We start from the raw sequence: 17138 nt of genomic DNA on the forward strand, positions 1-17138 counted from the left end.
ACATTCACTACAATTGATATTATGTGGCATTCATGAAATTCGCTGCAAGTGATATTATGTGGTATGGATGACATTCGCTACCAGTGATATTATGTGGCATGCATGACATTCGCTAGTAATGATATTATGTGGTATGCATGACAATCGCTACAAGTGATATTATGTGGTATGTATGACATTCACTGCGAGTGATATTACGTGATCTGTGTGACATTCAATGTGATATTATGTTGTATGCATGACAGTCGCTACTAGTGATATTATGCGGTATGCATGACATTCGCTGTGAGTGATATTATGTGGCATGCATGATATTCGCTACGAGTGATATTATGTGGCATGCATGACATTCGCTACGAGTAATATTATGTGGTATGCGTGACAATCGCTGTGAATGATATTATGCGGTATGCATGACATTCACTGCAAGTGATATTACAAGGCATGCATAACATTCGCTGCGAGTGATATAAGGCATGCATGACATTTGCTACGAGTGATATTATGTGGCATGCATGACATTCGCTACGAGTGATATTATGTAGCATGCATGATATTCGCTACGAGTGATATTATGTAGCATGCATGAAATTCACTACAAGTGATATTATGTGGCACGCATGACATTCACTACAAGTGATATGTGGCATACATGACATTCGCTACGAGTGATATTATGTGGTATGCATGACATTCGCTACAAGTTATATATGTGGTACGCATGACTTTCACTACAAGTGATATTATGTGGTACGCATGACATTCAATGCAAGTGATATTATGTGGCACGCATGACATTCACTGCAAGTGATATTATGTGGCATGCATGACATTCGCTACAAGTGATATTATGTGGCACGCATGACATTCGCTACAAGTGATATTATGTGGCACGCATGACATTCACTACAAGTGATATTATGTGGCACGCATGACATTCGCTACTAGTGATATTATAAGGTATGCATGACATTCGCTACTAGTGATATTATAAGGTATGCATGACATTCGCTAGTAGTGATATTATGTGGTATGCATGACATTCGCTACAAGTGATATTATGTGGCATGCATGACATTCACTACGAGTGATATTATGTGGCATGCATGACATTCACTACAAGTGATATTATGTGGCATGCATGACATTCACTACAAGTGATATTATGTGGTACGCATGACATTCGCTACAAGTGATATTATGTGGTATGCATGACATTCACTACAAGTGATATTATGTGGTACGCATGACATTCACTACAAGTGATATTATGTGGCACGCATGACATTCACTACAAGTGATATTATGTGGCACGCATGACTTTCGCAACAAGTGATATTATGTGGCATTCATGAAATTCGCTGCAAGTGATATTATGTGGTATGCATGACAGTCGCTACTAGTGATATTATGCGGTATGCATGACATTCGCTGTGAGTGATATTATGTGGCATGCATGATATTCGCTACGAGTGATATTATGTGGCATGCATGACATTCGCTACGAGTGATATTATGTGGTATGCGTGACAATCGCTGTGAATGATATTATGCGGTATGCATGACATTCACTGCAAGTGATATTACAAGGCATGCATAACATTCGCTGCGAGTGATATAAGGCATGCATGACATTTGCTACGAGTGATATTATGTGGCATGCATGACATTCGCTACGAGTGATATTATGTAGCATGCATGATATTCGCTACGAGTGATATTATGTAGCATGCATGACATTCACTACAAGTGATATTATGTGGCACGCATGACATTCACTACAAGTGATATGTGGCATACATGACATTCGCTACGAGTGATATTATGTGGTATGCATGACATTCGCTACAAGTTATATATGTGGTACGCATGACTTTCACTACAAGTGATATTATGTGGTACGCATGACATTCAATGCAAGTGATATTATGTGGCACGCATGACATTCACTGCAAGTGATATTATGTGGCATGCATGACATTCGCTACAAGTGATATTATGTGGCACGCATGACATTCGCTACAAGTGATATTATGTGGCACGCATGACATTCACTACAAGTGATATTATGTGGCACGCATGACATTCGCTACTAGTGATATTATAAGGTATGCATGACATTCGCTACTAGTGATATTATAAGGTATGCATGACATTCGCTAGTAGTGATATTATGTGGTATGCATGACATTCGCTACAAGTGATATTATGTGGCATGCATGACATTCACTACGAGTGATATTATGTGGCATGCATGACATTAACTACAAGTGATATTATGTGGCATGCATGACATTCACTACAAGTGATATTATGTGGTACGCATGACATTCGCTACAAGTGATATTATGTGGTATGCATGACATTCACTACAAGTGATATTATGTGGTACGCATGACATTCACTACAAGTGATATTATGTGGCACGCATGACATTCACTACAAGTGATATTATGTGGCACGCATGACTTTCGCAACAAGTGATATTATGTGGCATTCATGAAATTCGCTGCAAGTGATATTATGTGGTATGCATGACAGTCGCTACTAGTGATATTATGCGGTATGCATGACATTCGCTGTGAGTGATATTATGTGGCATGCATGATATTCGCTACGAGTGATATTATGTGGCATGCAAGACATTCGCTACGAGTGATATTATGTGGTATGCGTGACAATCGCTGTGAATGATATTATGCGGTATGCATGACATTCACTGCAAGTGATATTACAAGGCATGCATAACAATCGCTGCGAGTGATATTATAAGGCATGCATGACATTCGCTACGAGTGATATTATGTGGCATGCATGACATTCGCTACGAGTGATATTATGTGGCACGCATGCATGGCATTCACTACAAGTGATATTACGTGGCATGCATGACATTCACTACAAGTGATATTATGTGGTATGCATGACATTCACTACAAGTGATATGTGGTATGCATGACATTCGCTACAAGTGATATTATGTGGCATGCATGACATTCGCTAGTAATGATATTATGTGGTATGCATGACAATCGCTACAAGTGATATTATGTGGTATGTATGACATTCACTGCGAGTGATATTACGTGATCTGTGTGACATTCAATGTGATATTATGTTGTATGCATGACAGTCGCTACTAGTGATATTATGCGGTATGCATGACATTCGCTGTGAGTGATATTATGTGGCATGCATGATATTCGCTACGAGTGATATTATGTGGCATGCATGACATTCGCTACGAGTGATATTATGTGGTATGCGTGACAATCGCTGTGAATGATATTATGCGGTATGCATGACATTCACTGCAAGTGATATTACAAGGCATGCATAACATTCGCTGCGAGTGATATAAGGCATGCATGACATTTGCTACGAGTGATATTATGTGGCATGCATGACATTCGCTACGAGTGATATTATGTAGCATGCATGATATTCGCTACGAGTGATATTATGTAGCATGCATGACATTCACTACAAGTGATATTATGTGGCACGCATGACATTCACTACAAGTGATATGTGGCATACATGACATTCGCTACGAGTGATATTATGTGGTATGCATGACATTCGCTACAAGTTATATATGTGGTACGCATGACTTTCACTACAAGTGATATTATGTGGTACGCATGACATTCAATGCAAGTGATATTATGTGGCACGCATGACATTCACTGCAAGTGATATTATGTGGCATGCATGACATTCGCTACAAGTGATATTATGTGGCACGCATGACATTCGCTACAAGTGATATTATGTGGCACGCATGACATTCACTACAAGTGATATTATGTGGCACGCATGACATTCGCTACTAGTGATATTATAAGGTATGCATGACATTCGCTACTAGTGATATTATAAGGTATGCATGACATTCGCTAGTAGTGATATTATGTGGTATGCATGACATTCGCTACAAGTGATATTATGTGGCATGCATGACATTCACTACGAGTGATATTATGTGGCATGCATGACATTCACTACAAGTGATATTATGTGGCATGCATGACATTCACTACAAGTGATATTATGTGGTACGCATGACATTCGCTACAAGTGATATTATGTGGTATGCATGACATTCACTACAAGTGATATTATGTGGTACGCATGACATTCACTACAAGTGATATTATGTGGCACGCATGACATTCACTACAAGTGATATTATGTGGCACGCATGACTTTCGCAACAAGTGATATTATGTGGCATTCATGACAGTCGCTACTAGTGATATTATGCGGTATGCATGACATTCGCTGTGAGTGATATTATGTGGCATGCATGATATTCGCTACGAGTGATATTATGTGGTATGCATGACAGTCGCTACTAGTGATATTATGCGGTATGCATGACATTCGCTGTGAGTGATATTATGTGGCATGCATGATATTCGCTACGAGTGATATTATGTGGTATGCATGACAGTCGCTACTAGTGATATTATGCGGTATGCATGACATTCGCTGTGAGTGATATTATGTGGCATGCATGATATTCGCTACGAGTGATATTATGTGGTATGCATGACAGTCGCTACTAGTGATATTATGCGGTATGCATGACATTCGCTGTGAGTGATATTATGTGGCATGCATGATATTCGCTACGAGTGATATTATGTGGTATGCATGACAGTCGCTACTAGTGATATTATGCGGTATGCATGACATTCGCTGCAAGTGATATTATGTGGTATGCATGACAGTCGCTACTAGTGATATTATGCGGTATGCATGACATTCGCTGTGAGTGATATTATGTGGCATGCATGATATTCGCTACGAGTGATATTATGTGGCATGCAAGACATTCGCTACGAGTGATATTATGTGGTATGCGTGACAATCGCTGTGAATGATATTATGCGGTATGCATGACATTCACTGCAAGTGATATTACAAGGCATGCATAACAATCGCTGCGAGTGATATTATAAGGCATGCATGACATTCGCTACGAGTGATATTATGTGGCATGCATGACATTCGCTACGAGTGATATTATGTGGCACGCATGCATGGCATTCACTACAAGTGATATTACGTGGCATGCATGACATTCACTACAAGTGATATTATGTGGTATGCATGACATTCACTACAAGTGATATGTGGTATGCATGACATTCACTACAAGTGATATTATGTGGTATGCGTGACATTTGCTGTGAGTGATATTATGCGGTATGCATGACATTCGCTGTGAGTTTTATTATGTAGCATGCATGATATTCGCTACGAGTGATATTATGTAGCATGCATGACATTCGCTACAAGTGATATTATGTGGCACGCATGACATTCACTACAAGTGATATGTGGCATACATGACATTCGCTACAAGTGATATTATGTGGTATGCATGACATTCGCTACAAGTTATATATGTGGTGCGCATGACATTCCCTACAAGTGATATTATGTGGTACGCATGACATTCACTGCAAGTGATATTATGTGGTAAGCATGGCATTCGCTACAAGTGATATTATGTGGCACGCATGACATTCACTACAAGTGATATGTGGCATACATGACATTCGCTACGAGTGATATTATGTGGTATGCATGACATTCGCTACAAGTTATATATGTGGTACGCATGACATTCCCTACAAGTGATATTATGTGGTACGCGTGACATTCACTGCAAGTGATATTATGTGGTATACATGGCATTCGCTACAAGTGATATTATGTGGCATGCATGACATTCGCAACAAGTGATATTATAAGGCATGCATGACATTCGCTACAAGTGATATTATGTGGCACGCATGACATTCGCTACAAGTGATATTATGTGGCACGCATGACATTCACTACAAGTGATATTATGTGGCACGCATGACATTCGCTACTAGTGATATTATAAGGTATGCATGACATTCGCTACTAGTGATATTATAAGGTATGCATGACATTCGCTAGTAGTGATATTATGTGGTATGCATGACATTCGCTACAAGTGATATTATGTGGCATGCATGACATTCACTACGAGTGATATTATGTGGCATGCATGACATTCACTACAAGTGATATTATGTGGCATGCATGACATTCACTACAAGTGATATTATGTGGCATTCATGAAATTCGCTGCAAGTGATATTATGTGGCATGCATGACATTCGCTAGTAATGATATTATGTGGTATGCATGACATTCGCTACAAGTGATATTATGTGGTATGTATGACATTCGCTGTGAGTGATATTACGTGATCTGTGTGACATTCAATGTGATATTATGTGGTATGCATGACAGTCGCTACTAGTGATATTATGCAGTATGCATGACATTCGCTGTGAGTGATATTATGTGGCATGCATGATATTCGCTACGAGTGATATTATGTGGCATGCATGACATTTGCTACGAGTGATATTATGTGGTATGCGTGACATTCACTACGAGTGATATTATGTGGCATGCATGACATTCACTACAAGTGATATTATGTGGCGTGCATGACATTCGCTACGAGTGATATTATGTGGTACGCATGACATTCACTACAAGTGATATTATGTGGCACGCATGACATTCGCTACTAGTGATATTATGTGGCACGCATGACATTCACTACAAGTAATATTATGTGGCATGCATGACATTCACTACAAGTGATATTATGTGGCATTCATGAAATTCGCTGCAAGTGATATTATGTGGTATGGATGACATTCGCTACAAGTGATATTATGTGGCATGCATGACATTCGCTAGTAATGATATTATGTGGTATGCATGACAGTCGCTACTAGTGATATTATGCGGTATGCATGACATTCGCGGTGAGTGATATTATGTGGCATGCATGATATTCGCTACGAGTGATATTATGTGGCATGCATGACATTCGCTACGAGTGATATTATGTGGTATGCGTGACAATCGCTGTGAATGATATTATGTGGTATGCATGACATTCACTGCAAGTGATATTGCAAGGCATGCATAACATTCGCTGCGAGTGATATTATGTGGCATGCATGATATTCGCTACGAGTGATATTATGTGGCACGCATGACATTCACTACAAGTGATATGTGGCATACATGACATTCGCTACGAGTGATATTATGTGGTATGCATGACATTCGCTGTGAGTTTTATTATGTAGCATGCATGATATTCGCTACGAGTGATATTATGTAGCATGCATGACATTCGCTACAAGTGATATTATGTGGCATGCATGACATTCACTACAAGTGATATGTGGCATACATGACATTCGCTACGAGTGATATTATGTGGTATGCATGACATTCGCTACAAGTTATATATGTGGTACGCATGACATTCCCTACATGTGATATTATGTGGTACGCATGACATTCACTGCAAGTGATATTATGTGGTATGCATGGCATTCGCTACAAGTGATATTATAATGTATGCATGACATTCGCTACTAGTGATATTATAAGGTATGCATGACATTCGCTAGTAGTGATATTATGTGGTATGCATGACATTCGCTACAAGTGATATTATGTGCCATGCATGACATTCACTACGAGTGATATTATGTGGCATGCATGACATTCACTACAAGTGATATTATGTGGCATGCATGACATTCGCTACGAGTGATATTATGTGTTACGCATGACATTCACTACAAGTGATATTATGTGGCATGCATGACATTCACTACAAGTGATATTATGTGGCATTCATGAAATTCACTACAAGTGATATTATGTGGTGTGCATGACATTCGCTATGAGTGATATTATGTGGCACGCATGACATTCGCTACAAGTGATATTATAAGGTATGCATGACATTCACTACAAGTGATATTATGTGGCATGCATGACATTCACTACAAGTGATATTATGTGGTATGCATGACATTCGCTATGAGTGATATTATGTGGCACGCATGACATTCGCTACAAGTGATATTATAAGGTATGCATGACATTCACTACAAGTGATATTATGTGGCATGCATGACATTCACTACAAGTGATATTATGTGGCATTCATGAAATTCGCTGCAAGTGATATTATGTGGTATGGATGACATTCGCTACAAGTGATATTATGTGGCATGCATGACATTCACTAGTAATGATATTATGTGGTATGCATGACATTCGCTACAAGTGATATTATGTGGTATGCATGACAGTCGCTACTAGTGATATTATGCGGTATGCATGACATTCGCTGTGAGTGATATTATGTGGCATGCATGATATTCGCTACGAGTGATATAATGTGGCATGCATGACATTCGCTACGAGTGATATTATGTGGTATGCGTGACAATCGCTGTGAATGATATTATGCGGTATGCATGACATTCACTGCAAGTGATATTACAAGGCATGCATAACATTCGCTGCTAGTGATATTATAAGGCATGCATGACATTCGCTACGAGTCATATTATGTGGCATGCATGACATTCGCTACAAGTGATATTATAAGGCATGCATGACATTCGCTACAAGTGATATTATGTGGCACGCATGACATTCGCTACAAGTGATATTATGTGGCACGCATGACATTCACTACAAGTGATATTATGTGGCACGCATGACATTCGCTACTAGTGATATTATAAGGTATGCATGACATTCGCTACTAGTGATATTATAAGGTATGCATGACATTCGCTAGTAGTGATAATATGTGGTATGCATGACATTCACTACAAGTGATATTATGTGGCATGCATGACATTCACTACAAGTGATATTATGTGGTATGCATGACATTCGCTATGAGTGATATTATGTGGCACGCATGACATTCGCTACAAGTGATATTATAAGGTATGCATGACATTCACTACAAGTGATATTATGTGGCATGCATGACATTCACTACAAGTGATATTATGTGGCATTCATGAAATTCGCTGCAAGTGATATTATGTGGTATGGATGACATTCGCTACAAGTGATATTATGTGGCATGCATGACATTCACTAGTAATGATATTATGTGGTATGCATGACATTCGCTACAAGTGATATTATGTGGTATGCATGACAGTCGCTACTAGTGATATTATGCGGTATGCATGACATTCGCTGTGAGTGATATTATGTGGCATGCATGATATTCGCTACGAGTGATATAATGTGGCATGCATGACATTCGCTACGAGTGATATTATGTGGTATGCGTGACAATCGCTGTGAATGATATTATGCGGTATGCATGACATTCACTGCAAGTGATATTACAAGGCATGCATAACATTCGCTGCTAGTGATATTATAAGGCATGCATGACATTCGCTACGAGTCATATTATGTGGCATGCATGACATTCGCTACAAGTGATATTATAAGGCATGCATGACATTCGCTACAAGTGATATTATGTGGCACGCATGACATTCGCTACAAGTGATATTATGTGGCACGCATGACATTCACTACAAGTGATATTATGTGGCACGCATGACATTCGCTACTAGTGATATTATAAGGTATGTATGACATTCGCTACTAGTGATATTATAAGGTATGCATGACATTCGCTAGTAGTGATATTATGTGGTATGCATGACATTCGCTACAAGTGATATTATGTGGCATGCATGACATTCACTACGATTGATATTATGTGGCATGCATGACATTCACTACAAGTGATATTATGTGGCATGCATGACATTCACTACAAGTGATATTATGTGGCATTCATGAAATTCGCTGCAAGTGATATTATGTGGCATACATGACATTCGCTAGTAATGATATTATGTGGTATGCATGACATTCGCTACAAGTGATATTATGTGGTATGTATGACATTCGCTGTGAGTGATATTACGTGATCTGTGTGACATTCAATGTGATATTATGTGGTATGCATGACAGTCGCTACTAGTGATATTATGCAGTATGCATGACATTCGCTGTGAGTGATATTATGTGGCATGCATGATATTCGCTACGAGTGATATTATGTGGCATGCATGACATTCGCTACGAGTGATATTATGTGGTATGCGTGACATTCACTACGAGTGATATTATATGGCATGCATGACATTCACTACAAGTGATATTATGTGGCGTGCATGACATTCGCTACGAGTGATATTATGTGGTACGCATGACATTCACTACAAGTGATATTATGTGACACGCATGACATTCGCTACTAGTGATAATATGTGGCACGCATGACATTCACTACAAGTGATATTATGTGGCATTCATGCAATTCGCTGCAAGTGATATTATGTGGTATGGATGACATTCGCTACAAGTGATATTATGTGGCATGCATGACATTCGCTAGTAATGATATTATGTGGTATGCATGACAGTCGCTACTAGTGATATTATGCGGTATGCATGACATTCGCGGTGAGTGATATTATGTGGCATGCATGATATTCGCTACGAGTGATATTATGTGGCATGCATGACATTCGCTACGAGTGATATTATGTGGTATGCGTGACAATCACTGTGAATGATATTATGCGGTATGCATGACATTCACTGCAAGTGATATTCAAGGCATGCATAACATTCGCTGCGAGTGATATTATAAGGCATGCATGACATTCGCTACGAGTGATATTATGTGGCATGCATGACATTCGCTATGAGTGATATTATGTGGCACGCATGCATGGCATTCACTACAAGTGATATTACGTGGCATGCATGACATTCACTACAAGTGATATTATGTGGTATGCATGACATTCACTACAAGTGATATTATGTGGTATGCATGACATTCACTACAAGTGATATTATGTGGTATGCGTGACATTTGCTGTGAGTGATATTATGCGGTATGCATGACATTCGCTGTGAGTTTTATTATGTAGCATGCATGATATTCGCTACGAGTGATATTATGTAGCATGCATGACATTCGCTACAAGTGATATTATGTGGCACGCATGACATTCACTACAAGTGATATGTGGTATACATGACATTCGCTACGAGTGATATTATGTGGTATGCATGACATTCGCTACAAGTTATATATGTGGTACGCATGACATTCCCTACATGTGATATTATGTGGTACGCATGACATTCACTGCAAGTGATATTATGTGGTATGCATGGCATTCGCTACAAGTGATATTATAATGTATGCATGACATTCGCTACTAGTGATATTATAAGGTATGCATGACATTCGCTAGTAGTGATATTATGTGGTATGCATGACATTCGCTATAAGTGATATTATGTGGCATGCATGACATTCACTACGAGTGATATTATGTGGCATGCATGACATTCACTACAAGTGATATTATGTGGCATGCATGACATTCGCTACGAGTGATATTATGTGGTACGCATGACATTCACTACAAGTGATATTATGTGGCATGCATGACATTCACTACAAGTGATATTATGTGGCATTCATGAAATTCACTACAAGTGATATTATGTGGTATGCATGACATTCGCTATGAGAGATATTATGTGGCACGCATGACATTCGCTACAAGTGATATTATAAGGTATGCATGACATTCACTACAAGTGATATTATGTGGCATGCATGACATTCACTACAAGTGATATTATGTGGTATGCATGACATTCGCTATGAGTGATATTATGTGGCACGCATGACATTCGCTACAAGTGATATTATAAGGTATGCATGACATTCACTACAAGTGATATTATGTGGCATGCATGACATTCACTACAAGTGATATTATGTGGCATTCATGAAATTTGCTGCAAGTGATATTATGTGGTATGGATGACATTCGCTACAAGTGATATTATGTGGCATGCATGACATTCACTAGTAATGATATTATGTGGTATGCATGACATTCGCTACAAGTGATATTATGTGGTATGCATGACAGTCGCTACTAGTGATATTATGCGGTATGCATGACATTCGCTGTGAGTGATATTATGTGGCATGCATGATATTCGCTACGAGTGATATTATGTGGCATGCATGACATTCGCTACGAGTGATATTATGTGGTATGCGTGACAATCGCTGTGAATGATATTATGCGGTATGTATGACATTCACTGCAAGTGATATTACAAGGCAAGCATAACATTCGCTGCTAGTGATATTATAAGGCATGCATGACATTCGCTACGAGTCATATTATGTGGCATGCATGATATTCGCTACGAGTGATATTATGTGGCACGCATGCATGACATTCACTACAAGTGATATTACGTGGCATGCATGACATTCACTGCAAATGATATTATGTGGCATGCATAACATTCGCTACAAGTGATATTATGTGGCACGCATGACATTCACTACAAGTGATATTATGTGGCACGCATGACATTCGCTAGTAGTGATATTATGTGGTATGCATGACATTCGCTACAAGTGATATTATGTGGCATGCATGACATTCGCTACAAGTGATATTATGTGGCACGCATGACATTCGCTACAAGTGATATTATGTGGCACGCATGACATTCACTACAAGTGATATTATGTGGCACGCATGACATTCGCTACTAGTGATATTATAAGGTATGCATGACATTCGCTACTAGTGATATTATAAGGTATGCATGACATTCGCTAGTAGTGATATTATGTGGTATGCATGACATTCGCTACAAGTGATATTATGTGGCATGCATGACATTCACTACGAGTGATATTATGTGGCATGCATGACATTCACTACAAGTGATATTATGTGGCATGCATGACATTCACTACAAGTGATATTATGTGGCATTCATGAAATTCGCTGCAAGTGATATTATGTGGCATGCATGACATTCGCTAGTAATGATATTATGTGGTATGCATGACATTCGCTACAAGTGATATTATGTGGTATGTATGACATTCGGTGTGAGTGATATTACGTGATCTGTGTGACATTCAATGTGATATTATGTGGTATGCATGACAGTCGCTACTAGTGATATTATGCAGTATGCATGACATTCGCTGTGAGTGATATTATGTGGCATGCATGATATTCGCTACGAGTGATATTATGTGGCATGCATGACATTCGCTACGAGTGATATTATGTGGTATGCGTGACATTCACTACGAGTGATATTATGTGGCATGCATGACATTCACTACAAGTGATATTATGTGACTTGCATGACATTCGCTACGAGTGATATTATGTGGTACGCATGACATTCACTACAAGTGATATTATGTGGCACGCATGACATTCGCTACTAGTGATATTAAGTGGCACGCATGACATTCACTACAAGTGATATTATGTGGCATGCATGACATTCACTACAAGTGATATTATGTGGCATTCATGAAATTCGCTGCAAGTGATATTATGTGGTATGGATGACATTCGCTACAAGTGATAGTATGTGGCATGCATGACATTCGCTAGTAATGATATTATGTGGTATGCATGACAGTCGCTACTAGTGATATTATGCGGTATGCATGACATTCGCGGTGAGTGATATTATGTGGCATGCATGATATTCGCTACGAGTGATATTATGTGGCATGCATGACATTCGCTACGAGTGATATTATGTGGTATGCGTGACAATCGCTGTGAATGATATTATGCGGTATGCATGACATTCACTGCAAGTGATATTACAAGGCATGCATAACATTCGCTGCGAGTGATATTATAAGGCATGCATGACATTCGCTACGAGTGATATTATGTGGCATGCATGACATTCGCTACGAGTGATATTATGTGGCACGCATGCATGGCATTCACTACAAGTGATATTACGTGGCATGCATGACATTCACTACAAGTGATATTATGTGGTATGCATGACATTCACTACAAGTGATATTATGTGGTATGCATGACATTCACTACAAGTGATATTATGTGGTATGCGTGACATTTGCTGTGAGTGATATTATGCGGTATGCATGACATTCGCTGTGAGTTTTATTATGTAGCATGCATGATATTCGCTACGAGTGATATTATGTAGCATGCATGACATTCGCTACAAGTGATATTATGTGGCACGCATGACATTCACTACAAGTGATATGTGGCATACATGACATTCGCTACGAGTGATATTATGTGGTATGCATGACATTCGCTACAAGTTATATATGTGGTACGCATGACATTCCCTACATGTGATATTATGTGGTACGCATGACATTCACTGCAAGTGATATTATGTGGTATGCATGGCATTCGCTACAAGTGATATTATAATGTATGCATGACATTCGCTACTAGTGATATTATAAGGTATGCATGACATTCGCTAGTAGTGATATTATGTGGTATGCATGACATTCGCTACAAGTGATATTATGTGGCATGCATGGCATTCACTACGAGTGATATTATGTGGCATGCATGACATTCACTACAAGTGATATTATGTGGCATGCATGACATTCGCTACGAGTGATATTATGTGGTACGCATGACATTCACTACAAGTGATATTATGTGGCATGCATGACATTCACTACAAGTGATATTATGTGGCATTCATGAAATTCACTACAAGTGATATTATGTGGTATGCATGACATTCGCTATGAGTGATATTATGTGGCACGCATGACATTCGCTACAAGTGATATTATAAGGTATGCATGACATTCACTACAAGTGATATTATGTGGCATGCATGACATTCACTACAAGTGATATTATGTGGTATGCATGACATTCGCTATGAGTGATATTATGTGGCACGCATGACATTCGCTACAAGTGATATTATAAGGTATGCATGACATTCACTACAAGTGATATTATGTGGCATGCATGACATTCACTACAAGTGATATTATGTGGCATTCATGAAATTCGCTGCAAGTGATATTATGTGGTATGGATGACATTCGCTACAAGTGATATTATGTGGCATGCATGACATTCACTAGTAATGATATTATGTGGTATGCATGACATTCGCTACAAGTGATATTATGTGGTATGCATGACAGTCGCTACTAGTGATATTATGCGGTATGCATGACATTCGCTGTGAGTGATATTATGTGGCATGCATGATATTCGCTACGAGTGATATTATGTGGCATGCATGACATTCGCTACGAGTGATATTATGTGGTATGCGTGACAATCGCTGTGAATGATATTATGCGGTATGCATGACATTCACTGCAAGTGATATTACAAGGCATGCATAACATTCGCTGCTAGTGATATTATAAGGCATGCATGACATTCGCTACGAGTCATATTATGTGGCATGCATGATATTCGCTACGAGTGATATTATGTGGCACGCATGCATGACATTCACTACAAGTGATATTACGTGGCATGCATGACATTCACTGCAAATGATATTATGTGGCATGCATAACATTCGCTACAAGTGATATTATGTGGCACGCATGACATTCACTACAAGTGATATTATGTGGCACGCATGACATTCGCTAGTAGTGATATTATGTGGTATGCATGACATTCGCTACAAGTGATATTATGTGGCATGCATGACATTCGCTACAAGTGATATTATGTGGCACGCATGACATTCGCTACAAGTGATATTATGTGGCACGCATGACATTCACTACAAGTGATATTATGTGGCACGCATGACATTCGCTACTAGTGATATTATAAGGTATGCATGACATTCGCTACTATTGATATTATAAGGTATGCATGACATTCGCTAGTAGTGATATTATGTGGTATGCATGACATTCGCTACAAGTGATATTATGTGGCATGCATGACATTCACTACGAGTGATATTATGTGGCATGCATGACATTCACTACAAGTGATATTATGTGGCATGCATGACATTCACTACAAGTGATATTATGTGGCATTCATGAAATTCGCTGCAAGTGATATTATGTGGCATGCATGACATTCGCTAGTAATGATATTATGTGGTATGCATGACATTCGCTACAAGTGATATTATGTGGTATGTATGACATTCGCTGTGAGTGATATTACGTGATCTGTGTGACATTCAATGTGATATTATGTGGTATGCATGACAGTCGCTACTAGTGATATTATGCAGTATGCATGACATTCGCTGTGAGTGATATTATGTGGCATGCATGATATTCGCTACGAGTGATATTATGTGGCATGCATGACATTCGCTACGAGTGATATTATGTGGTATGCGTGACATTCACTACGAGTGATATTATGTGGCATGCATGACATTCACTACAAGTGATATTATGTGACGTGCATGACATTCGCTACGAGTGATATTATGTGGTACGCATGACATTCACTACAAGTGATATTATGTGGCACGCATGACATTCGCTACTAGTGATATTAAGTGGCACGCATGACATTCACTACAAGTGATATTATGTGGCATGCATGACATTCACTACAAGTGATATTATGTGGCATTCATGAAATTCGCTGCAAGTGATATTATGTGGTATGGATGACATTCGCTACAAGTGATAGTATGTGGCATGCATGACATTCGCTAGTAATGATATTATGTGGTATGCATGACAGTCGCTACTAGTGATATTATGCGGTATGCATGACATTCGCGGTGAGTGATATTATGTGGCATGCATGATATTCGCTACGAGTGATATTATGTGGCATGCATGACATTCGCTACGAGTGATATTATGTGGTATGCGTGACAATCGCTGTGAATGATATTATGCGGTATGCATGACATTCACTGCAAGTGATATTACAAGGCATGCATAACATTCGCTGCGAGTGATATTATAAGGCATGCATGACATTCGCTACGAGTGATATTATGTGGCATGCATGACATTCGCTACGAGTGATATTATGTGGCACGCATGCATGGCATTCACTACAAGTGATATTACGTGGCATGCATGACATTCACTACAAGTGATATTATGTGGTATGCATGACATTCACTACAAGTGATATTATGTGGTATGCATGACATTCACTACAAGTGATATTATGTGGTATGCGTGACATTTGCTGTGAGTGATATTATGCGGTATGCATGACATTCGCTGTGAGTTTTATTATGTAGCATGCATGATATTCGCTATGAGTGATATTATGTAGCATGCATGACATTCGCTACAAGTGATATTATGTGGCACGCATGACATTCACTACAAGTGATATGTGGCATACATGACA

The sequence above is a fragment of the Saccoglossus kowalevskii genome, chromosome 11 (assembly GCF_978046115.1).
Source record: "Saccoglossus kowalevskii chromosome 11, keSacKowa6.1, whole genome shotgun sequence".
Lineage (NCBI taxonomy): Eukaryota > Metazoa > Hemichordata > Enteropneusta > Harrimaniidae > Saccoglossus > Saccoglossus kowalevskii.